This window comes from Hyperoodon ampullatus (assembly GCF_949752795.1).
Source record: "Hyperoodon ampullatus genome assembly, chromosome: 8".
Taxonomy (NCBI): Eukaryota; Metazoa; Chordata; class Mammalia; order Artiodactyla; family Ziphiidae; genus Hyperoodon; species Hyperoodon ampullatus.
In genome coordinates, this window is record NC_136921.1 from 98,810,044 (window position 1) to 98,829,347 (window position 19,304).

The 19,304-nt window shown below is 40.5% G+C and overlaps 1 pseudogene across 1 annotated transcript in view; it reads right to left on the reverse strand.

Moving 5' to 3' along the window:
* Positions 1 to 10,338: 10,338 nt before the first annotated feature.
* The window catches only part of LOC307057540 (coiled-coil domain-containing protein 150-like), a 199,324-nt pseudogene continuing 190,358 nt past the window's right edge, over positions 10,339 to 19,304 (reverse strand). The window contains exons 27-28 of the transcript in view: positions 10,792 to 10,902; positions 10,339 to 10,503 (exon numbers count right to left, since the gene is read on the reverse strand). The product of the transcript in view is annotated as a coiled-coil domain-containing protein 150-like (transcript). The remainder of the gene's footprint in view (positions 10,504 to 10,791; positions 10,903 to 19,304) is intronic.

A 19,304-nucleotide genomic window follows, 5' to 3' on the forward strand; every position in this document is an offset into this window, starting at 1 on the left:
TTATATTTTTCATCTCTTTATTAAAGTTCTCACTAGGTTCATCCATTGTTCTCCCCAGTTTGGTGAGCATTTTTATGACCATTATTGAACTCTTTATCAGCTAAATTACTTATCTCTATTTCATAGGTTTTATCTTCTTCCTTTATTTGGAACATATTCCTCAATTTCTTCATTTTACGTGACTCTTTGTTGGTTTCTATATAGTAGACGAAACAACTACCCCTCTGTCTTGAAGGAGTGACCTTGTGTAGGAGATGAACCTTATCATTCAGCCCTGCCCCAGCTCTTCGTTGTCTCTCAATCCTTTGTGACTGTCCACACGGCCTATTTTATTTTTAATGGTTCCCAGTAGTTGAGGGTGTGCCAAGACCTGTCAGTGTTCCAAAGAGGGGTATTTCAGTCAGCACCTTGATTCAGGCAGATTTAGAAGCCAGACCTTCAGGCAGCAGCTTTTAAAGCATGCAAATATATACAGTCCTGTGGAACTGCAAGCATAAGTCCTGCTGGCCCCTAGAGCCAGGTGATCTGGAGGTGTTCCCTGGGCAACAGCTGCAAAAATCAAGGCTCCAGAGGAGTGTATAAGTTGCTCTTCTGGGAGTGAGGCAGAGGGAGAGAGTGTAGATGGTGTCCTCTTGCCCATATTTCTTGAGAGCACCTCCACATACCTCTAAATGCATGCTATACCTGAATCCTGTCCCTTAGGCCAAAGCTCCAGGATAAGTAAATACCTCTTTCAGAGAAAGACCAAAGGTGTGTTTCAGGCTTCTGTCTGTGCAGTGCTCTGGGGGTGACAGTCTGCCAAGAATTCTCTCTTCTATTGTTACAGTCCTGTGGAACCCAGGAAGGTGAGCCCCTGTGGCTACCAGAGCCAGGTGATAAAGGGATGTTTCCTGGGTGGCAGCCACAGAAACCAGGGCACCAGAGGTAAAAACTGGGGCCCTAGACATGTGTAAGAGCTCCTTCCCAAGCAATACTGGCGTTCTGGAGTGCCAGTACCTGCTCTGGAGGGAGAGCATGAAGGCTGTGTCTGCCCTCTGCAGTCTCTAGAAAGGTTTACAGTCAGCCCTTGGTGTGTTTATAATTAGAAGCCTTGCCCCTATGCTGCATCAGTGATGCTAAACTTTTGGGCCTCTTTCATAAGAAGACTGAGCTCCTGGCTCTCCTGATCTCCTTGCCTCTTGCTGTGCCCTAAGGGTGGTAGCTGTTTAAGAACTCTTTCTCCTGGCTATAGTTCTGTGGGACCCCTAGTGTAAGCCCCCAGAGCCAGAAAATGTAGAGGTGTTCCCTGGTGGCAGCTGCAAATATTGGGGCACAAAACAAGGGTATAAGCTGCTTTCTGGAATATACCAGCAAGCTGCAGTGAAGCATGGGGAGAGCACAAAGATTGTGCCCACCAGCCTGTCTTACCCAAGGTCACCTCCTAGAAGAGTGCCAGACCAGTAAAGCCTGCTGCTCAGGTCAGAGCTCCTGGACGAGCAAATAGACCTCTTTCTCAGAAACACTGTGAGTATGTTTTAGCAGGCTATTTTTGCAGTGCCCTGGAGGTAGTAGTCTGCCAAGAACTGTCTCTGATTGTGACAGTCCTCTGGCACCCAAAAATGTAAGCCCCCAGGCCTCCAGAGCCATGTGATCAAGGGGCATCCTGTGGGTGGCATCCACAAAAACCAGGCACCAGATGCATATAAAACCTCTCCTCTGGGTGATGCTGACACTCTGGAGCACATTAGAGAGAGAGCACAAAGATGGAGCCCACCCCAAGAAGAGAAAACAAAGGTCTAGAGTGGGGAGAAGAGATGGCACCTCTAGATTTAGCAAAATTAAAGTTTTAGTGAGGATTGCACTCCCTGGTTGGAGGGTAGAGATGACACTTGCCAAGGGGTGAGAAAAAAAGGCACCCACTGGTTTTAGCGATGCAGAGGGAGAGTGTGAAATTGGTGCCCACCATCCTCCGTCCCTGGAGAGTATTGCAGCGCATCCCACCCTTCTGGTGGATGCTTTAAGATTAGCAGTTGAATCTCTTTCTTGTAAAGTCGAAGTGTTTTTCAAATGGCTGCTTCTGTGCTGGGCCCCGTGGTAAGTGAGTTCATGCAAGCCCTTCAAGGGCCATTTCTCAGATTGCTGCAGCCCTTTGGGTCTCACGGACATGAGCCCTGTTGGATTTCAAAGCCAGATGTTTTGGAGGCTTGTCTCTCATGTGCAAATCTTAAAAGTTGGGGTGCCTTTTTTGGGTACAAACCCTTCACTCCTCAGGGAGCCGCTCTGCATTTATGTTTCCTCCTGATTGTGGATTGCCATGCCAGGGATGGGGTTTGTGATGAGATTGGATCTCAGCCTCTCCTACCGCTTTGATGTGGCCTTTTGCTCATTTTCCCCATGTAGAGATGCTCAGCTAGTTTTCAGAGGAAATTGTTCCATATATAGCTGTAGATTCAGTGTGTGCGTAGGAGGAGGTGGGTCCAGAATCTTCTTACATCATCGTCTTGAGCTGCCTCCCTTGCTTGTACTTTTTAAAAAGCTGTTACTCCAGTTTCCTTATTTAACCTTTGGCTATCTGGTTTATCAAGTATTTTTTTTATCCTTTAATGCCTTCCTGTGGCCTACATAGCATTATTCTATTTTTGTATTTCCTTCTTTTTGCCATTTTTGTAGTTGCATTTCTGCTTTGTCATAATATGTAACACTTGTACATCAGTTTTTCATTGTCATTCTGACCTTTGCTTCATATATTGCTTTATATATTTTTAAATGCTCACACCATCAGTCCTTTGCCTGAAATTTTCCCAGTTATCACTTGGTTGGATGAGGCTCATCCTTAATACAGAGGTTGTTCAAATAAGGCCCACAGTCCAAATATGGCCCATAGCCCATTTTTATATGGCTTCTGAGCTAAGAATTTTTCTCCTTATTTTTAAAGGATTGTATAAAACACACACACACACAAACCAAAGAATAATGAGTGACAGAAACCGTATATGACCCTCAAAGCCCATAATATCTACCATCAGGCCCTTTACAGAGCAAGTTTGCTGACCTCTGCTCTTGCAAATTCCTTAAGAAGGGCTGATGGGTACAGAATTCTCTAAGTTTTTATATGTTTCTAACTAATTTTCTTAGTCTTGCTATTTGAAGGACAATGTATCTGGATATAAAATCCTTGGTTCACACACATTCTTTGAGTTTTTTTTTAACACATTCTTAGAGTTTTAAAAAAATGCTACTTGTATTAACTTTTTATTGCTGCTACCTTAAACCCTTAAAATAATACACACTTATTATTTCATAGTTTCTGTGCATCAGGAATACAGACACAGCGAGGCTAGAGTCTCACTCAGGGTTTCATAGGCTGAAAGCAAGGTATCAGCAAGGCTGTGCTTCTCTCTGGATGTCTAGGGAAGAATTTGCTTTGAAGCTCAACCTGGTTGTTGGTAGAATTCAGTTTTTTTTTTTTGCAGTTTTAGGACTGAGGTCAACATTTCCTTGCTGGTTTTCAGCCGGGGGCTGCTCTCAGCTTCTAGAGGACACCTGCCTTCTTTGCCATGTGGCCTTCTCCATCTTCAAGGCAGCAAGGGCATGTGAAATCTTGTGCTTCAAATCTCTGACTTCTCCTTCTGTAACCAGGTGGGGAAAACAGTTTTTAAAAGACTCACGTGATTAGACCAGGATACTCTTCCTTTCTTAAAGTCAATTGTAACATATAATTGAATCATGAGGAAAATCACCATTTTCACAGTGGCAGGGATTGTGTAGGCATGCATATCAGAGTGTAGGAAATCTCAGGGCCTTAGAATTCTGCCTACCACACTGCTGCACTGTTGCTTTGCTTGGTGTGTTGGTTTTTAAATGTCTATTGCCAGTTTCTTTTGCCTTTTAAGTTATTTGATCTTTTTGCCTGTAGACTTTGATAACATTTTGTCTTTGAAATCTAATAGTTTTATTAGAATATGTCTCAAAGTTGATCAGTTTTCGCAGGGTACCCACAGCGTCCTTATAATGTAGATTCATATATACATTTTTTTTCTATTTTTGGAAAGTGTGCTTGGGCTGTAGGTTAAAATATTACTTCTATTCTACTGTTTTTTTCCTCAGGGCCTCCAATAACACAATTATTTTTCCTTCTTTGCCTATTTTCCATTCCATTTACATTTTCTCTGAACTTCTTTATACAATTTTCATTTTCTTGGTTGTTTTCCTGCCTTTCTTCAATGACTGTTATTCTCATCTGAATCCATTCTCCCTTGAGCATCTTGTAACTTATTCCTCATTTCTGAGACAATTTTGTCTTTTTTTCTATTTCTTTCCTGAGTTTAAACAACTCTCCTTTTACTTCTGATGTTTGTCCATTTCTGTTCTCAGTTTTTGAATTTGTTTCCCAGTGGTTTATCGTGTCCTCAAAAGTTTGTCTGAAATACATTTGTTTGGAATGTTCACTTTTCCTGTCCTCCTCCATGAATGCTTATTGGAAATTTTCCTCAGTTGAAATGTAGGGAATTTCACTTCCTGACTTTCTGCAGTAGCTCTGTACGGACTTAACTTTCCTCTTGTTCACAGGTATGGTATTTTATGCTTGTCTTTTTTCTTACTGGCCCTAAAATTTTCCCTTTTTCTCTTTCCCCTTAACACTTTGGAAAGAGGGCTTCTCCCTTTTGCCTTTATTACTCCTCCAGAATCTATGCATTTTGATGACTGCCCCCTTAAAACATGCCTGTACCTTTTAAATCATGTATGTACTTTGAAGTCCCTTTCCTGTAGTTCATGCTCTGATCTGCCTGGACACTTTTTAGTATTTCCAGATTTAGGGTGCAATTAGTATTTGTGCTGGCAGTTCAAGATCAACCTTAGACTCCTTCCCTTGTTTCCTTTTTCTGTCTTCACTGCACTTATTTTGGTCTACCTTTGTCTGCCACAGAGCCTTTTATTGAGGGAGGTGGGGCAGAAGTGTGAGAGAGCCATGCATGGGGATTTGGTGATTTTTTTTCTCCTCATTTTACTTAATTATTTTGAAGATTTGACATTATCTTCCTTCCAGTTATATAGAGTATGATTTTGTGTAGAATTTACTTTTTCTTTCTTGTTTCATATTGCTTGTGAAGGGAGTATTAGGAGGCAGACAGCTAAGTGGCTGCCATGTCTTTATTTACCTGAAAGCCCCTATACATAGGTTACTAACAAAATAGTTTTAAAAGCTTCAAGAAGAACTTGACAGCTTGTGGCTGTCCATTAGTGCTCTGGAGGAAAACGAGTGTCAGTATGAGGACCCTATCCGCTACTCAAAGTTTTCTGGCTGCAGTGTAAATGAAGTTCACTAGTGACCTTGATGTTTTTTCTCCACTTACAAACTTTTGACATCTATGGTTTTGATCTGGTCTACCTCCTTTTCCCCTTACTTCTGGATATATCACTTAGATTTCCTTTGGGGACCACCCTCAGTTTCAGAGATGGACACATCTCACATAGAGACCTAACCAGTCAGTATACAATTCAGCTTTCAAGTCACAGTGATTGTTTGAGGGTGGCATTGAACCAATCCTTCCAATGAGACTCAATCCTGATCTCTTATTAGAACTATATAAGAAAAGAAAAACACTCTGCTGGGGCTGGTAATCAGGAAATATTCCAGTCTGTTTTAGTCTTCTATATATTGTTCATCGTTTCTGACCATTTAGAAAAAGGATTACATTAGCAAATGGTTTACAGAGTCCCTATTGCCCAAGGAAATCCAAGGTGGAGAAAATATTATAGTGTGGTGCCACCATAGAGCCATCTCACTCAATGAAGTGAGAGATCACCAGAGATAAAAGCCCAGAATAAACACTCTTGAGAAGAGAGATGTCAAATATTATCAAATAGTCAAATTTCTTAGAAAACCTCCTCTTTTTTCGAAAGTATTCTGGGGTAGACCCCACAGCTGAAGTAAAGGAGGACTAGTCCTCCCTTCTTTTAAACAGGCTCAAATATAAACTAGAGAACTTATTAAGAAAAAAATTGAAATGTGAAACTATTTTTAGAAAATATATAATATGTGGCCAGATGTTTTTAGAGAGGCTTAGAGAGTAAACAAGCTATGGCTCTCTAGATAAAAATTGACCCCTGAGATAAAAACTAGACCAAAAGGTCTTCTGTTAAGAATTGGAAGCCTGTAGGTAAAGAAGCCAGGAGAACAGTGCAAGTGAAAGGAGCCCTGAAATAACAATTGTTCAATTCTGGCTAAGAAGCTGAAGGACAATCCAAAATCTGTCTAATCATGGCCGCTCTGAAGGAGACCTGAGTCCACAACAGTTCCTCGTCCTTCCTCTAAACTCCCAAGTGGAACAATATAGCATTCTTGTTGATATTAGTGTTCTCTATCCTTAATCCTGCTACTCTGGAACATCAGATCCTCAGAGGAGTTTTGAGGTTGTCTAAAAAGCAAAATGACTTACAGTGAGAGAGACAGAGAGAATTTTGTCTTAATGTAAAAATGACTGACATGATAAAAGATGATGAAGAATTTGAAAATGTAATCATAGAAGCTTGAGAAGAAATCAACTTTATTTGATTTGGTCTACTAGAACCACTCTGAAAACTGAGAATTTACAACAACTCTAAGTCTCAACCCATATCTGATACTTTGGGATCTCTGTTGGAGAAATATTTCTTTAATCTTTGTGGCACCTACAGATTTAATAGGCAGGATCTACCTCCAGAGAAAATATACTGCAGCCCTTTCATATTATCAGATTATAGCTGATGTGACATTAGATTACCTACACTAGCCTAAAGAAATGACTCAAGGAATTACCAAAGATACTTACATGTGGAATCCCCCCCAAAAAGTTCAAACTCATAGAAACAGAGATTAGAAAAGTGATTTCCAGGGGTTGGGAGGTAGAGGAAATAGGAAGCAGTTGGGAAAAGGGTACAAAGTTTCAGTTATAAGATAATGTATAACATGATGATTGTGGTTGAAAATACTGTCTTGTATAACTAAAATTTACTAACAGTAGAAATTAAATGCTGTCACCAAATTTTTTTTTTTAAAAGATGTGAGGTGATGGATGTGTTAATTAGCAAGATGAGAAGAATCTTTCACAGTGAATATCAAATTATTACAATGTATACTTTAAATATCTTATAATTTAATGTCAGTTATACCTCAATAAAGCTGACCAAAAAATTACCAAAGAAATAGCTATGGTCTCAGAATCCCCAAGGGTAAAAGACTTTACAGACACACTAACTGGAACAAAATCAATTAGAGTTCAGATGGATTCTTCCTAGATTTTCATAAATCTCTTTTTGTACTGACGTGAAAAGGTTAGGCCATGCTCTAGGGGTGTTAAAAACATGGCACTGCCTGTCCCTTAAATCAGTAGAAGCCATGGCTTAGTCTCCTTGCTTCAGAACAATTACAGTCTTCAAGAAATTAGTCAAAGCATCTTCAGATCTTGTGTTAGGCTCACCTTTAAATCTGATGTTACCACAGGCAGTATATCTCTATTGCTAAAGGAAATCACTCATCATTTTTCTACTAGTTAACTACATAATTATAAACTATTGCCACTTTCTTTTTCTCATATTACCATCTACTGGTATAATATTCTTTGAATATACAGAGTAGTTACAATAATTGTTTTAATGTCCTTGTCTGTCAACTCTAATGTTTGTGTTAGTTCTGGGTCAATTTTGATTTTCTCATTATGGGCCCTATTTTCCTGCTTCTTTGCATGCCTGATAATTTTGCCAGAAATCGTGATTCTACCTTGATGGGTACCATATTTTTTTGTATCCTTCTAAATATTCTTAAGCTCTGTTTTGGAACACAGTTACTTGGAAATGGGTCATTTGGGGCCATGCTGTGAAGACGTGTTAGGAGCAGAGCTGTGTTGACTCCAGGGCTCACTATTCACTACTACTGAGGCCAAGCCCTGTTGTATACTACCCAGTGCCCGGAAATCACAAGGTTTCCAATTCTGGCTGGTGAGAACTGGTACTGCGCGCGTGTGTGTGTGTGTGTGCGCGTGTGTGTGCATGCATGTGCATGCTGGGCACTGTCACTTCTAACCCTTTTGGATGGCCTTTTCTCCAGCCTTAGGTAGATTCCTCAAAGGCATGTGCTGCCCAGTACTCAGCTCAGTACTCAGAGAGGACCTTGTGGGCGTCTCTGTGCGGCTCTCTCCTCTCCCGTCCTGTGTCCTGGAACGCTTGCAGCCTGTGTCTCCCTGGACTCTCAATTCTCATTCCTTAACCCAGGGAACCCATCCTGATTTCCACTCCTTGCATCACAGGCTGAACTCCCTCAAGGCTGTAAGTCGAGGCAACAATAGGGCTCACCTCACTTGTTCCCTTTCTTTCAGGGATGAGAGTGCTTTGTTGCTTGATGTCCAGTCTCTTAAAAACCATTGTTTCATATTTTGTCTGTTTTTTTGTTATTTCAAATGAAAGTAGAGGGTCACAATAGAAGCTAGTATATATGATAGATACTCTAAACGTACTATAGAAACACTTCTAAAGTATCATAGAAATGCTTTAACAAATCATCACACTAAATAGGCTGTTTTAACTATAATCTTGACTAGAAATGATCACCAGTCTAACTCTATAATTCTCCTCTTGTTCTGGATGAGGATATTAATATTCTTGGCATGTGACTGTTACGACAACACTCATGTGCAACCCATTAAGACTGATCATCTCTCCTGTGCAGCAATTGGGATCTTTGTTCCTATGCATATTTCAGGACCAAGGTTTTCAGTGCCACCCCAGGACCAGGTTAATTGTTCTCTGGGGCTCTTAGTTAGGCTGTTTCAAGATTCTGACTCCCCAATACCATCAAATTGACAATACCTTCTTACCCCCAAAGGGATAAATACTATAGGAGTTAGACAACTTAAGGAGGCTTTTACCAGCCTGCCAATCAGTGAGTCCCTCACTCTTGAAAGTCAGACACAGAAATGGATGCCCTCCAGGAAACTCGCCTCTGAATGTCAATTAATCAACAATAGTCTCACTCAAGTACTACACACCTGCAGATGATGTCAACCCACTTAAACCTCTGAAACTCTTCCAGTGCTTGAACTCCATGCTTTCTCAAAACCCTATATAAGATCAGCAGTTTGCTTTGATCAGGGGGGCCACTGTCTGTCTAACATCTCTCCCCTACCACAATAAGCAATAAATTCAGTGGTGTTTTTTTATTTTTTAGTATTTTGTTCTATTTTTAAAATTTATTTATTTTGGGCTGCATTGGGTATTCGTTGCTGCGTGTGGCTTTCTCTAGTTGCAGAGAGCAGGGGCTACACTTTGTTGCAGTGCGTGGGCTTCTCATTGTGGTGCCTTCTCTTGTTGTGGAGCATGGGCTCTAGGTGTGCGGGCTGCAGTAGTTGCAGCATGCGGGCTCAGTAGTTGCAGCACGCAGGCCCTAGAGTGCAGGCTTCAGTAGTTGTGGCACATGGGCTTAGTTGCTCTGCGGCATGTGGGATCTTCCTGGACCAGGGATTGAACCTATGTCTCCTGCATTGGCAGGTGGATTCCTAAACACTGCACCACCAGGGAAGTCCCCAGCTGTGTTTTTTTATATTAGATATTGAGTGCTGGGCTCATCAACCTCTGAGTCTTATATTTGATATTCTAATTTTATAATTGCTCATTTGATTTAGGTCCTAATACTATTATCAGCAGCTACCATTACTTGAGCATCAATTAAGCCAGGTATTGTGCCAGCTGTTTACATACTTTAAATCTGGATTATTTAATCTGAAATGAGAAGATAAAGCTGAATTTATTGCTTACTATAGTAAGGGAGAGCTACATTGGTCAGGCATAATCTCCTGGAACAGAGTTGAATAAACTTTTTTGTAAATGTCCAAGGAACCAGCAAATACAACCTCTGAGATATCTTATATACGAATAGAGATATGGTCTTATAAAAGGTGTGCTAGTAATTACCCAGCATAGAAGGGTATATGTTTACTAGACAGTGGGAGAGTTTTTACCACTTTTCAGGTGATCGTATTTCCAGGGAGTATCTACTAGATGTTAGACTAGGACATTTCACTGAAATAAAGTATCATATCATTTAGTTGCCAAATCATCCAGTACCTCATTAAATGCTTTTTGATAAAATTTACTTAAAACAATAGCCAGGTATCATGCAACAGCATCTCCTATCATACAACACATTAATATAAATTTACTGGGTGGAAAATGGGGAAAGGGACAAAAAAGATGGGGTGGTTCTGTATTGATATCAAAGAGTTCATAAAAGGATAAACTCAGGTCCAAAATCTTCAGTCCACATCAAAGACTTCATGTCCTGATGACGGTGGAAACAGCCCAGCCCTAGTTGCTGGGCTCAAGGAATCAGAGTGATGTAGCTGTTCTAAGTGAAGAAGCTCCTCTGTCAAGGACACCACCCCTCTTTAGTTCAGAATGACACTTCTTCGGCACAAGTCTAAGATTCAGTTTATTCTCCCATCGATGTAGAGCAGACTGATCGGATATGCTGCTGTGCCTTTTATCTTGGTCCTATTGGAAAGAAAACACACCCCAAAACTGTTAGAAACTAACTGCAGAGCTGAGGACCTATTTTGTCTTTATGGATGTCATTTTCTTTTCAAGATAGGTGGTTCTAAACTAGACAGCTTGGGAGAGGTAGAACTTTTAAGAAAGAAATTCAGTTCACTGGTTTTCCAAACAGCAGTTTAAAGAGATCTACAGATTAGTGGAGAGTAGCTGGATGAAGAGAGAACTTGTGTAATTAGAAATCTGAGAAGGAACAAATCCAGAATTGCTTAAGACACACAAATATTCCACCTCTTTCCGCCACCTGTCTTCCCTCTGCAACGGGTTTTTGGTCAGCTCAAGTTGTAGGCCATCGCGTTTGCACTTAAACCAGCACCAAGCTTGTTTCAGGTTAGCTGTTATCTGCACATACAAATGTTCTCATTAAAATTTACAACAAAGGAACACTTAATCATTTTGTGTATTAGTTCAAGAGACTCTTTTTTTTTTTTTTTTTTTTTTTTTTTTTTTTTTTTGCGGTACACGGGCCTCTCACTGTTGTGGCCTCTCCCGTTGTGGAGCACAGGCTCCGGACGCGCAGGCTCAGTGGCCATGGCTCATGGGCCCAGCCATTCCGCGGCGTGTGGGATCTTCCCGGACCGGGGCACGAACCCGTGTCCCCTGCATCAGCAGGCGGACTCTCAACCATTGTGCCACCAGGGAAGCCTGAGACTCTTTCTTTTTACACTGTATAATTTAAAAGCTTTATTTCCCCCCACAATTAGCAAATGGGCTTCATATTAGTTAAACTGGAAGTATTCTTCCTATAGTTGCCAGTTCAAGAGACTTTACCTAGATATTAAAAGACTCAAATTCTAACTGCATGGTCTTTGCAACCTGTTTGCATAATACACATCCTCCTATAGATGAGAGAATAATTTCTGAATATGGAGTTAAACAATGAATACAAACCTGCTGATTTTCATGCATTTGTTAATATTTCCTGGACGTGAACTGAGGTGAGAGGGCTCGGGAGAAAGTTAAGGTAGGAGTGAAAGTACAAGATGCCATTGAAAATTCATGTGGTAATTCAAACCACACTTTGAGTTCTGTTCTCTGAGACTAAACACTTCTCCAAAGTCCCTGAACTGTAAAGCCTAGATTTTCCTGCTGTGCTTTATAAAGGTAATAGAACGAATTAGTAAAAACACTGGACCAGCTTAGTGTAAATGGTATTTTTTATTTCCTTTATCAATTTTATACTTTAGCTCCTAAGCACAAACTTCCAAATGATCTGTTAGACTTGAAAACAGTCCCTCTAATAGTCTGCCTTTGAAGATGATCTAGAATCAGTATTCATTTACTTGACAAATATTTATTGAGTGCCTATATGTGCCTAGCACTTTTCTATGTATTTGGGATATTATTTTGAAGGTAGAGCCAACAGGTTTTTATTATATATAAAGGTTGCTTCAACATAGCTGTAGAACATATCCTCTAGAATAAAAAGCAAAATGACTGGTTTTCCCCCTTTGATTATTTATGTTTCATGGACAGCATTTTCATGTTTTGACTCTGAGGTCTCAGAGACTAGTGTATTTCTCTCTTGCTTGGGAGAAGGCAAGTTCGATGAGACCAGGGGTTTCTTCTGGCTTATTCACCCTATAGCTCCATCACCTAGCACGGTACAAGCCATATAATAGGTCCTTTATAAATTTGTGCTACTATGTACTTGTCCCCTATTAACCAGGTCACAGTGTGAGTACAAAATAGTGAGATGAGAAAATAGAGCTCTGCTTGTCATTTAACTTTTATAAAGCTACAAAGCTAAAGTATTTTCCAGGTCTGTTTGTGCATCCTGACGACAGACACACTCCCATCCACCCACAAACCAAACCCCACTTTTCTCTTTATCAGAAGTGGAGGGAAAGATGCTTGAAATGACATTCATTGTACATCATGTCTCGTCTTGTATGGTGAATGAGAATGGAGCCAACGTTTATTGAAACTTACTCCAAGCCATCTATCAGAGTAACAGTGGTAGGTAATAACTTCCTGACTATTATAGAAGTGGTAACTGATGAGTTACAGAAAGTAGATGTAACTTCCTTAAGGGCCCAGTAAGTGTCATTGTTGGCAAACTCACAAGAGACGAGTCCATATTCCTTTTAATTAATTAATTAATTATTTAAAACATCTTTATTGGAGTATAATTGCTTTACAGTGGTGTTAGGTTCTGCTTTATAACAAAGTGAATCCGTTATACATATACATATGTCCCCATATCTCTTCCCTCTTGTGTCACCCTCCCTCCCACCCTCCCTATCCCACCCCTCTAGGTGGTCACAAAGCACTGAGCTGATCTCCCTGTGCTATGCAGCCGCTTCCCACTAGCTATCTATTTTACATTTGGTAGTGTGTATATGTCCAAGCCACTCTCTCACTTCGTCCCAGCTTACCCTTCCCCCTCCCTGTATCCTCAAGTCCATTCTCTAATAGGTCTGTGTCTTTATTCCCGTCTTGCCCTTAGGTTCTTCATGACCTTTTTTGTTCTTTTTTTTTTTAGATTCCATATATATGTTAGCATATGGTATCTGATTTTCTCTTTCTGACTTACTTCACTCTTTATGACAGACTCTAGGTCCATCCACCTCAGTATAAATAACTCAATTTCGTTTACTTTTATGGCGAGTAATATTCCATTGTATATATGTGCCACATCTTCTTTGTCCATTCATCTGTTGATGGACACTTAGGTTGCTTCCGTGTCTTGGCTATTGTAAATAGAGCTGCAATGAACATTGTGGTACATGACTCTTTTTGAATTATGGTTTTCTCAGGGTATATGCCCAGTAGTGGGATTGCTGGGTCATATGCTAGTTCTATTTTTAGTTTTTTAAGGAATCTCCATACTGTTCTCTATAGTGGCTGTATCAATTTACATTCTCACCAACAGTGCAGGAGGGTTCCCTTTTCTCCACACCCTCTCCAGCATTTATTATTTGTAGATTTTTTTTTTTTTTGCAGTACATGGGCCTGTCACTGTTGTGGCCTCTCCCGTTGTGGAGCACAGGCTCTGGACGCGCAGGCTCAGCGGCCATGGCTCACGGGCCCAGCTGCTCCGTGGCATGTGGGATCTTCCCAGACCGGGGCATGAACCCGTGTCCCCTGTATCGGCAGGTGGACTCTCAACCACTGCGCCACCAGGGAAGCCCAACTGTTTGTAGATTTTTTGATGATGGCCATTCAGAGTGGTGTGAGGTGATACCTCATTGTAGTTTTGATTTGCATTTCTCTCATGATTAGTGATGTTGAGCATCTTTTCATGTGTTTGTTCACCATCTGTATCTTCTTAGGAGAAATGTCTCTTTAGGTCTTCTGCCCATTTTTGGATTGGGTTTTCTATTTTTTTGATATTGAGCTACATGAGCTGCTTGTATATTTTGGAGATTAATCCTTTGTCAGTTGCTTCATTTGCAAATATTTTGTCCCATTCTGAGGGTGGTCTTTTCATCTTGTTTGTGGTTTCCTTTGTTGTGCAAAAGATTTTAAGTTTCATTAGGTCCCATTTGTTTTTGTTTCTGTTTCCATTTCTCTAGGAGGTGGGTCAAAAAGGATCTTGCTGTGATTTATGTCATAGAGTGTCCTCTAAGAGTTTGATAGTGTCTGGCTTTACATTTAGGTCTTTAACCCATTTTGAGTTTATTTTTGTGTATGGTGTTAGGGAGTGTTCTAATTTCATTCTTTTACATGTAGCTCTCCAGTTTTCCCAGCACCACTTATTGAAGCGTCTGTCTTTTATCCATTGTATATTCTTGCCTCCTTTATCAAAGATAAGGTGAGCATATGTGAGTGGATTTATCTCTGGGCTTCCTATCCTGTTCCATTGATCTATATTTCTGTTTTTGTGCCAGTACCATACTGTCTTGATAACTGTAGCTTTGTAGTATAGTCCGAAGTCTGGGAGCCTGATTCCTCCAGCTCTGTCTTTCTTTCTCAAGATTGCTTTGGCTATTCGGGGTCTTTTGTGTTTCCATACAAATTGTGAAATTTGTAAGTTGCTTTGGGTGGTATAGTCATATTCACAAATGTTGATTCTTCCAATCCAAGAACATGGTATACCTCTCCATCTGTTTGTATCATCTTTAACTTCTTTCATCAGTGTCTTATAGTTTTCTGCCTACAGGTCTTTTGTCTCCTTAGGTAGGTTTCTTCCTAGGTATTTTATTGTTTTTGTTGCAATGGTAAATGTGTTTCCTTAATTTCACTTTCAGATTTTTCATCATTATTGTATAGGAATGCTAGAGACTTCTGTGCATTAATTTTGTATCCTGCTACACTACCAAATTCATTGATTAGCTCTAGTAGTTTTCTGGTAGCATCTTTAGGATTCTCTATGTATAGTATCATGTCATCTGAAAAAAGTAATGTTTTATTTCTTTTTTTCTGATTTTCATTCCCTTTTTTTCTTTTCCTTCTCTGATAGCTGTGGCTAAAACTTCCAAAACTATGCTGAATAATAGTGGTAAGAGTGGGCAACCTTGTCTTCTTCCTGATCTTAGAGGAAATGGTTTCAGTTTTTCCCCATTGAGGATGATATGCCTACTTTCTGGAGGGTTTTTATCATAAATGGGTTTTGACTTTTGTCAAAAGCTTTGTCTGTATCTATTGAGATGGTCATATGGTTTTCTCCTTCAGTTTGTTAATATGTTGTATCACATTGATTGATTTGTGTATATTGAAGAATCCTTGCATTCCTGGGATAAACCCCACTTGATCATGGTGTATGATCCTTTTAATGTGCTGTAGGGATTCTGTTTGCTAGTATTTTGTTGAGGATTTTTTCATCTATGTTCATGAGCAATATTGGCGTGTAGTTTTCTTTCTTTGTGACATCTTTGTCTGGTTTTGATATCAGGGTGATGGTGGCCTCACAGAATGAGTTTGGGCGTGTTCCTCCCTCTGCTATATTTTGGGAGAGTTTCAGAAGGATAGGTGTTAGCTCTTCTCTAAATGTTTGATAGAATTCATCTGTGGATCCATCTGGTCCTGGGCTTTTGTTTATTGGAAGATTTTTAATCACAGTTTCAATTTCAGTGCTTGTGATTGGACTGTTCATATTTTCTCTTTCTTCCTGGTTCAGTCTCGGAAGGTTGTGCATTTCTAAGAATTTGTCCATTTCTTCCAGGTTGTCCATTTTATTGGCATAGAATTGCTTGTAGTAATCTCTCATGATCCTTTGTATTTCTGAAGTGTCAGTTGTTACTTCTCCTTTTTCATTTATAATTCTATTGATTTGTGTCTTCTTCCTTTTTTTCTTGATGAGTCTGGCTAATGGTTTATCAATTTTGTTTATCTTCTCAAAGAACCAGCTTTTAGTTTTATTGATCTTTGCTATTGTTTCCTTCATTTCTATTTCATTTATTTCTCATCTTTATGATTTCTTTCCTTCTGCTAACTTTGGGGTTATTTTGTTCTTCCTTCTCTAATTGCTTTAGGTGTAAGGTTAAGTCATTTATTTGAGATGTTTCTTGTTTCTTGAGGTAGGATTTTTTTGCTATAAACTTCCCTCTTAGCACTGCTTCTGCTGCATCCCATAGGTTTTGTGTCGTCGTTTTCATTGTCATTTGTTTCTAGGTATTTTTTTGATTTACTCTTTGATTTCTTCAGTGATCTCTTGGTTATTTAGCTGTGTATTGTTTAGCCTCCATGTATTTGTATTTCCTACAGATTTTTGCCTGTAGTTAATCGATATCCAGTCTCATAGCATTGTGGTCAGAAAAGATACTTGATACGATTTCAATTTTCTTAAATTTACTGAGGATTGATCTGTGACCCAAGATATGATCTATTCTGAGTGTTCCATGAGCACTTGAGAAGAAAGTATATTCTGTTGTTTCTGGATGGAATGTCCTATAAATGTCAATTAAGTCCATCTTGTTTAATGTATCATTTGAAGCTTGTGTTTCCTTATTTCTTTCCAGTTTGGATGATCTGTTCATTGGTGAAAGTGGGGTGTTAAAGTCCCCTGCTGTGATTGTGTTGCTCTTGATTTCCCCTTTTATGGCTGTTAGCATTTGCGTTATGTTTTGAGGTGCTCCTATGATGGGTGCATATTTACAATTGTTATATCTTCTTCTTGGATCAATCTCTTGACCATTATGTAGTGTCCTTGTCTCTTGTAATAGTCTTGATTTTAAAGTCTATTTTGTCTGATATGAGAATTGCTACTCCAGCTTTCTTTTGCTTTCCATTTGCATGCAATATCTTTTTCTATCCCCTCACTTTCAGTCTGTATGTGTCCCTAGGTCTGAAGTGGCTCTCTTGTAGAGAGCATATATATGGGTCTTGTTTTTGTATCCATTCAGCCAGTCTGTGTCTTTTGGTTGGAGCAATTAAAACATTTACATTTAAAGTAATTATTGATATGTATGCTACTATTACCATTTTCTTAATTGTTTTGGGTTTGTTATTGTAGGTCTTTTCCTTCTCTTGTGTTTCCTGCCTAGAGAAGTTCCTTTAGCATTTGTTGTAAAGCTGGTTTGGTGGTGCTGATTTCTCTTAGATTTTGCTTTTAAAGGTTTTAATTTCTCTGTTGAATCTGAATGACATCCTTGCTGGGTAGAGTAATATTGGTTGTAGGTTTTTCCCTTTCACCACTTTAATTATGTTCTGCCACTCCCTTTTGGGTTGCAGAGTTTCTGCTGAAAAATCAGCTGTTAACCTTATGGGGATTCCCTTGTATGTTATTTGTTGCTTTTCCTTTGCTGCTTTTAACATTTTTTCCTTTTATTTAAATTTTGATAGTTTGATTAATGTGTCTCGGCATGTTTCTCTTTGGGTTTATCCTGTGTGGTACTCTCTGTGCTTCCTGGACTTGATTGACTATTTCATTTCCCATGTTAGGGAACTTCTCAACTATAATCTCTTCAAATATTTTCTGAGTCCCTTTCTTTTCTCTTCTTCTTCTGGGACCCCTATATTTCAAATGTTGGTGTGTTTAATGTTGTCCCAGATGTCTCTGAGACTGCCCTCAATTCTTTTCATTCTTTTATTCTGCTCCCTGGCAGTTATTTCCACCATCTTGTCTTCCAGCTCACTTATCCATTCTTTTGCCTCAGTTATTCTGCTACTGATTTCTTCTAGAGTATTTCTAATTTCAGTAACTGTTTGTTTGTTTGCTCTTTAATTCTTCTAGATCCTTGTTAAATGTTTTTTTGTAATTTCTCCATTCTGTTTCCGAGATTTTGGATCACCTTTACTATCATTACTCTGAATTCTTTTTCAGGTAGCTTGCCTATTTCATCTTCACTTATTTGGCTTTTAGGTTTTCACCTTGTTCCTTCATCTGTAACATTTTTTTTGTCATTTCATTTTTTTTTGATGGGTGGTGCTGTATTCCTATCTATCTTACTGGTTGTCTGGCCTGAGACATCCAGCACTGGAGTTTGCAGGCAGTTGGATAGAGCCGGGTCTTGGTGCTGAGATGAGGACCTCCAGGATGCCTCACTCCCATTAATTTTCCCTGGGGTTTGATGTTCTCTGTTAGTGCAGCAGACTTGGAGCTCCCACCACAGCAGCTCGGGCCTCACCTCTGTCCTGGGAACCAAGATCTTGCAAGTTTTGTGGTATTGTAAAAAAGAAAAAGAAAAAGGAAAAAAAGGACCAGAGCAGCACAATATCAAAGAATAAAAAAGAAAATAAAATTAGAAAGATACAAAATATATTAGGAAATATAAAACTATAATTGAAACAAGTGCAACAAGGTAAAATAAAACCACAACAGAAAAAAGGGGGGGGGGTACAAGCCAAAAGGAGAGAATAATAACAAAGTGTAAAGAATAAAATAAAATTAGAAAAATAAAAGATTAGGAAATATAAAAATATAAGAGAATCAACAATGAGTCAACAAGGTAAAACAGAACCCAATCTAAGAGAGGAAAAGGAAAAAAGCCTTAGATATGGGGGGGTGGGGTTTAGGCAGGAGTGGAACTTAGGCAGGGGCGGGGTTTAAGGTGGGGCAGGACCTAGGCTCAGAACCCCCATAGCAGGAAAAGGCCCTGGGGGTGGGGCCTAGGTGGGGTGATGTTCAAGTGTGGGGCAGGGCCTCTGCTTAGGACCTGGGTGGAAGGAAGGGAGGGCCTCTGCAGTGTGGAGTTCTGGAGTTTGGAGGTAAGGCCCTGAGTGAGGGTGTGTGGGTGGGGTTTAGGCCCAGTGCCTTGGACGGGGTCTCTGAGTGTAGAGGTGGGGCCCTGGGTGGGGTGTGTAGGGGCAGGGATTGGGCTCTGCATAGTAGGAGGGAGGCTCTGAGGATTAGGCCCAGGAGCCCAACAGGGAAAGTGCTGGCCCTGTTTCCTTCCATTGCTCTGTGCCCTCCACCACTGTCTCCTCCAGGGTCTCCCCCGTTGCTGCAGGACCCCTAGCCGTGGGTGTGTCCCACTGGGTGTAGGAACTCCTCCCCTCACCCAGCCACCCCTCAGGGGTGCCAGTCACACAGGTCCAGCCTTTACTTTTCTTCCCCCTTCCATCCGACTCCCTCAGGACCCGCACAGCTGGAGGGGGCCTCAGTGAGCAGAGGGTCAGGCCCGGGATCTCAGCAGGCTCCCAGGGGCCCAAGTGGGCAGGGGACACCTGGTCCTGGTCCCTTTTGATCCTCTGCCCTCCCATTGGTACCAAAATTTCCCCCGACAGGCATGGAATCCCTTCCCCTCCCCTACCTGCCCGTCAGTCCTGTCCCACCTCAGCTTCTCCTCCCCCTTCACTCCCCCCCACGCCCCAGGTCCTACCTGGTCTCTGGGGGTTCCTCCCGTCCCCTTAGGTGTCCG